The sequence below is a fragment of the Triticum urartu genome, chromosome 2A (genome assembly GCF_056163025.1).
Source record: "Triticum urartu cultivar PI428250 chromosome 2A, HENAU_Tu73, whole genome shotgun sequence".
Lineage (NCBI taxonomy): Eukaryota > Viridiplantae > Streptophyta > Magnoliopsida > Poales > Poaceae > Triticum > Triticum urartu.
In genome coordinates, this window is record NC_141874.1 from 269220629 (window position 1) to 269227377 (window position 6749).

The following is a 6749-nucleotide window of genomic DNA, read 5'->3' on the forward strand; positions in this document are numbered from 1 at the left end:
GAAGACTATAAACATTATGCTTCTCCCCCTTTTGTCAGTGATGACCAAAAAGGTTTGAAGACATAGAGTTTTCTATGCGTTCCCAGGCGCAGCAGGATCGGTGGAGTTGTTTGGTGGCGGTGCAGATGAGCTTGGTGCAGATTCGACGTGTGTTGAAGCAGGTGGAGATGATGTCGCGTCGTCGTCTTCTTCAATAATCCGGGCAGACACGGTGGCAGCAGAAGAAGAGAATTCTGACTCTTCAAGTGATGGTGTGCTTCGCATCACAGCTCTTCTTGGAGGCATGGAGTCAAATTGGAATCTCTCTCTGAAGCCATCCTCTTGCAGTTCAGCTTCATTGCTCATCATGGTGAGGCCTTTCCAAGTGCGGCGACAGGTCTCGTGTGCGACAAACGCATTCTTGGTTGCCAGATTTCTGATGCGATTGACGTCTTGCATGATGCTTCTCATGTGCCGTTTGAGCCAGTCATGATGCCTATCTTGCTTTTGGTGAAGAGCCACAAGAAGCTCTAGGTCATTGAGTGCTCGAGCGCGCTTCTTGGGTCTCTCGGCAGCTGTGCTGTCAGTGGCTTCAGTTGATGCAGGGGCACGTGTGGTGCCAGCCCTTGGATACACTCGGGAGAGAGCTTCAACACCTTCAATTTTTGGAGTGAAGCTCTGGTGTTCTGCATTTTGAAGACTTAATGGTTGCTTGCCAGGCTCTGGATATATTGCTTCAGCAGATGTGTCCACATCTGGCAAAAATATCCTATGGTTGCGGGCTGAGGGTTGATAGGAGATTGCAGAGTGAAGCTTGATCAGCCTCATAACCCAAGGAGCATAGAACTTTAATCCAAACAGTTCTGAGGCAGATGCTGCAAAGTGACGGATGAAGAGATCCTGTGCATTGAAGCATTTGCCATGAAGAATGCAGAAGATGAGAGTCTTCATTGCACCATCAATTGTTGCATATCGAGAGTGTCCCTTTACAGGCCATAGAGTCCGCCTTATGATGTGATATATTGTTCTGGGCAGGTACTCTAAGTCTTCAACGAAGAACCTAGTTGGATAGGGTGCATTAGGAGGCAGTGGCTTCATTATTGAGAGCATCTGACTCATATCTGGCTTAGGATGCTGAAATATGCTCTCAATTGCTTCAGCATGGAGTTGGCACCCTTCTTCAAAGAATTCGCCAGGAGTGGGAAGGCCCGTAAGCTCAATTAGGTCGAAAGCATTGGCTTCATGATGGATATTGCCTGTCATCCACTCCAGAATCCATGTCTTCAGATCTCTGTTATAGCCTTTGATATGCAAAGTGGCATAGAACTGGAGCAGAAGCTCTTCATTCCAGTGCTCTTCATCAGTGATAAATGGCAGCAAACCCACTTGCTTGAAGCAATCCAGTGCTTCTTCCAGACCAGGCAGACCAGCAACAGCTTCAACCTCAAGGCGCTTGTGAGGAAAGATGCGGCCTTGGTTGTATAGGATGCATGAATAATAGCTGCGCTGTTGATGGCTCCAGAACCTATCTGATACAATCCGTTCCCTTGAATAAGGGTTCTTGGAGCGGTCGAAAAACGTGTTATCTGCCCTGAAGCTGTTGATGTTGAAGGAAACAGGAGCTGATGCAGGACCTGGGAACCTTGGCAGTCGTGGGATCGGCTTCTGGACCTGGGGTCTGTACGCAATATGATAGTTGAATTGTGGTCCGGCAGCAGACTCAGGCATAGAATGTTCAGGAGCAGTAGCTTCATTGTCTTCTGAAGCTATTGTTGGGTTGGGCTCCACATTTGCTTCGGCGTTATTTGTGGCAGCCTCAACATTTGCAGACTCAGGCACGTTCTCCTTGAGAACTGCTTCTTGTTGGTGTGGGGAAGTTGGAGCTTGTGGTATCTCTGCATGCTCTTCGGCTGATGCAGCCGGAATGTCGTCAGCAGCCTGAGCCCTTGGCCCTTTGCGAAGCCTACGGAATGTAGGCGCCGGTGGAGTTGTAGTGGGTTGGGGCTCATCTTCCTCCTGTGGGCGATCTGCCCACGATGCATCTTGTGTGATTGGCGTCAATGGACGACCAATACTGCTTAGTTCGCTTGTCTCAAGCTGAGTAAGGGCTGCATCACCTTGCACATTGTCTTGGAGACCAATGTCTTCAGCAGCATTGGGTTCGTCTGCTGGAATGTCTTCAGCATTGGGTTCATGCACAGTCAACTGACGATCTGCGTCAGGATAGCGGACGGAGAGGGGTTCAACTGTCAAGGGCTCTATGGGAGCAGCCCGAGATTTCTTGGTCTTGCGCTTCTTGATGATGGGTTCAGAAGGAGAGGCTTCAGAATGTTTTCTCTTCTTAGCTTCAGCCTCTGCAGTCCGTGTCTTCTTGTGCTGTGAGGCGGTTGATCGACTCTTTGGCTTCGAGCCAGTCGTTGCAGCGGGGAAGACAATCGGAGCAGTTTCTGACCCTGGCGCTTCAGGTTCAGGCACAGCAACCTTCTTTTTCTTCTTCGCGGCCATCCTGGGGTCAATGCCGGGACGCCCAAGTGCCTTGTGTTTCTCTGCCTCATTGTAGGCCTGCACGCAGCGATCAGCCAAAGTCTTCATGCGTTCTCGCGAGCCTTGAGCTTCAGCACGCGTCTTCAGAAAGTTCTCTTTCAGCTCATGCAACATGATCTTGAAGTTTTTCACTTCTTGCACGCTGAGCTTGGCCACGTGCTTCTTGAACTGAGCCTTTTCATAATCAATTTTCTGCTTCAGTTCTACAATTCGATGGGCTATTGCAAGTTCTGAAGCAATTGCACCTTCAAGGCAACGCTGAGGCCTATGGGCAGCTGCAGATCATTGAAGCTGATGTCCGGTGAGGCAAACCATTCATCGATGAAGTTGTGGATGATGGCGACATCAAACAGAGGCAGATTGTTGAAGATTTCAGCCGCCTCCTTGCTCTTGATGAGCTGCTCAAGAGCATCATCTCCAAGATCTTCATCGCTTGAGAGATCAATGGCTTCGCAGCGCAGAATGTCAGCAGCTGTGAGCTCTTTGCCTGTGTGTGGCTGAGGCTTCTTGGCTTCTTGGGGCTTGGACACTCGTGATAAGCCTTCTGACTGCACACTGGCTTCAGGAGGTGCAGTTGCTAAAGGCTTCACTCTTGCGATCTTGGGAGAAGCGGCTGGCTTTGAAGCTTTTGGCTTCTTCTGCTTCGGCTTCGGCGCAGCAGGGGCGTCATCTGACTCAGTATCTGCTGGAGGGTCATTCACAGCAGTCCCTTGGACTAGGATGCGAGTGATGAGGCCTGCAAGATTGGCATACGGCCCGATAATATTGGGATCGGCGTCGCGTGTGCCATCTGCCCTTGGTGAGGAGGGACTAGGGTTGAAGTCAAGCCCAAATTTCTTCTTGTTTATCTTCGCTGACTGTTGTGCAAACTGAAAGTTGCGCTTGAAGAGATTATCATCGCGGCACCAGAGAAGTGATGACGGATGTGCTTCAGCTGGCTTTGGTCCTCTCTCCATGCATGGATAGAAGCCTTGAGCAATGGCTTCGACTCTGGACCTGGGTACGAGATTTTTGTATAGTACATCTCCCCACGGTCTCTTGATGGTGCACTTCTCCGCATATTCCTGAGTGACGAAGCGGTAGTGGAACCATTGCTCTGCCCAATATCTTCGAATCCATTGGATTCGTGTCTTGCGCTGACCATAGCTTTCTTCAGGATCATTTTTGTACATCTCTGCCAATTCATCAGGCAGATCTTTGGAAGTTTCACCACGTCGCTGTCTGCCTCCCTTCCTTGCTGCTGTTTCTGAAGCCATGAATAACTTGGAAGGCTTCAAGATGTTCAAAGGCTTCCTTTTGCAAGAACTGGCTTCAGGAGAGTTGATGTGATGCTGCAAGTACTCTGCAAATGAATGCAGACTATGAGAACCAAAGGATTCTCCCACGGACATGTACCTGTGACAACATTAAGGTGCGAGGGAAGGGGAAGAGGTCATATGCATTCTCAGAAGATTTTGAAGATAAATCGGTTTAGAGGACATAGACCTCATTGTGCGAAGACGTTCACTCACATATAAGAAGTTGGTTCCAGATTTGTACGAACCCACAGATCAGTACAAGTGAGGAATCTAACTACCTTATGAAGCACAAGTGAATATACTAGGCATGTCATGAGATGTAGCGAGATAACTAACTGATGTGAATAGAAACTCCTTATGGCAGAAAGTGACTGAACTATGGGATCAAAAGAGGCTGTAAAAAGAGGTTTTATTTACCACACTTGGAACTGCTAGACGAAGTGAGAGTTGAGGTCGAGCAGTTCGATCCTCCGTGCCCTAACTTGGCGACGGAAGACACCTACGGCGACGGCGGAGAGAGCGATGTCCGCTGTCGGCGTGAAAACGGCGTCGGAGAGGTTGCGGCAGTGAAGCGCTTCGTCTCCAGCGTCGTCGAGTGCTAGCGGTGGCGCTAGGGTTCATGCGAGGGTGGAAGAAGGAGATAATGACCACAGTGAATCGTGTATTTATAGGGATAGAGGCGGCACTGCGCTATTACGCAGGTACCCCTGGCGGTTCGCATTTGAGGCACGCGTGGCCAGTTAGAGGAAGATTGGGATTTGTTCCACGTCCCACGCACGCCTAAATTGTCGGGCGGTCGTTCCTGCTTCTCCGGATCTTATGTGGAGGAATGAGCATTAAAAACGGACTTTTATGGTTGTCACTATGTCTTCAGCTGACAAGGACACAGTGAAGACATTTGACAGTTTCAACAGAATGCATATGACTTGGAGAGATAGAGTTTGAGATAGAAAGCATAGAGAGGTTAGGGTCCGATCACATTCACTTAGTTCAAAAGATTCAACTAAGAAGACATAACTATAAGTGAATGCTGTAGAGGACAGAACATCAGTACATATATATCCAGATAATCAACGCAGTGAAGATAATCATGAAGACATATTGAGAATGAAGCCAAACCAAATGTGAAGACATTGAGAGGTAACGCCATGAGAGAAACACTTCAAAATGGAATGTTTGGTGGTGGCGTTACCCACCGTATAGGAAGTATTAGACCCAGACACGGCGCACAATTATCGTGGCGCTCCGAAGTCAAATTCCGCATTAATGTATTCACACTTAGAATGTATGTCTTCATTGTTTGAAGATATACGCTACTTCGTGTGTTGCACATCTAAGTCATCAATATGCTTAAGTGTTAGGATGTGTGCCTGATCACAGGACATTTGAGGATTCCAAGATATTTAGCTCACACCGTAACTTGCAAAATCTCTTCTCATCCAAGGGCTTTGTGAAGATATCTGCCAATTGCTCTTCAGTGTTGACGTGTATGATATCAATGTCTTCGTTCACAACATGATCTCTGAGAAAGTGATGACGAATTTCAATATGCTTTGTCTTCGAGTGCTGAACTGGGTTGTTGGAAATCTTGATGGTGCTTTCGTTGTCGCAGTAAAGTGGCACTTGCTTCAGATGAATGCCATAATCCTTGAGTGTTTGCTTCATCCATAGAAGCTGAGCGCAGCAAGATCCAGCAGCAATGTATTCAGATTCAGCAGTGGAGAGTGATACATAGTTCTGCTTCTTTGAAGACCGACATACAAGTGATCGTCCCAGAAAGTGACATGTGCCTGATGTAGACTTGCGATCAACCTTGTCACCAGCATAATCAGCATCCGAATATCCAACCAAATCAAACTCTGAGCCCTTTGGATACCATAATCCTAGAGTTGGGGTGTGAGCCAAATATTGAAGAATTCGCTTCACAGCTAAGTGATGCGACTCCTTTGGTGTCGCCTGAAATCGAGCACACATGCAAACACTAAGCATGATATCTGGCCTAGATGCACATAAATAAAGCAAAGACCCAATCATGGAGCGGTATACCTTTTGATCGAACTCTTTACCATTGTCGTCGGGACCCATATGATGCTTGGCTGGCATTGGTGTTGTGAAGCCTTTGCAGTCTTGCATACCGAACTTCTTCAGGCACTCTTTAAGATATTTCTCTTGAGATATGAAGATGCCGTTGCGTTGTTGCCATATTTGAAGACCGAGGAAGAACTTCAGCTCCCCCATCATGGACATCTGATATTGCTCTTACATCATATATCCAAACTCTTCACTATACTTCTGATTGGTGCAGCCGAAGATAATGCCATCCACATATATTTGGCACACAAACAGTTCACCATCATATGTCTTCGTGAAAAGAGTGGGATCCAGGGAACCAGGTATGAAGCCTTTGCTTTTCAGAAAGTACTTGAGTGTATCATACCAGGCCCTAGGGGCTTGTTTGAGGCCATACAGTGCCTTGTTGAGCTTGTATACCATATCAGGATGTTTTGGATTTTCAAAGCCAGGTGGTTGTGCAACATACACTTCTTCTTCAATCTTGCCATTGAGAAAGGCACTTTTCACATCCATCTGATAGAGAAGTATGTTATGATGATTTGCATAGGCCAGCAGTATGCGTATGGCTTCAAGCCTAGCCACAGGAGCAAATGTTTCATCGAAGTCAATGCCCTCCACTTGAGTATATCCTTGAGCAACGAGACGAGTTTGTTTCTGACAACTTGACCATGCTCATCTTGCTTGTTGCGGTATATCCATTTGGTGCCTATTATGTTGTGCTTCCGTGGATCAGGACGCTTAACCAGTTCACATACATCATTCAGCTCAAACTGTTGAAGCTCTTCTTGCATAGCTTGAATCCATTCAGGTTCCATGAAGGCTTCTTCAACTTTCTTGGGTTTTGATATTGAGACG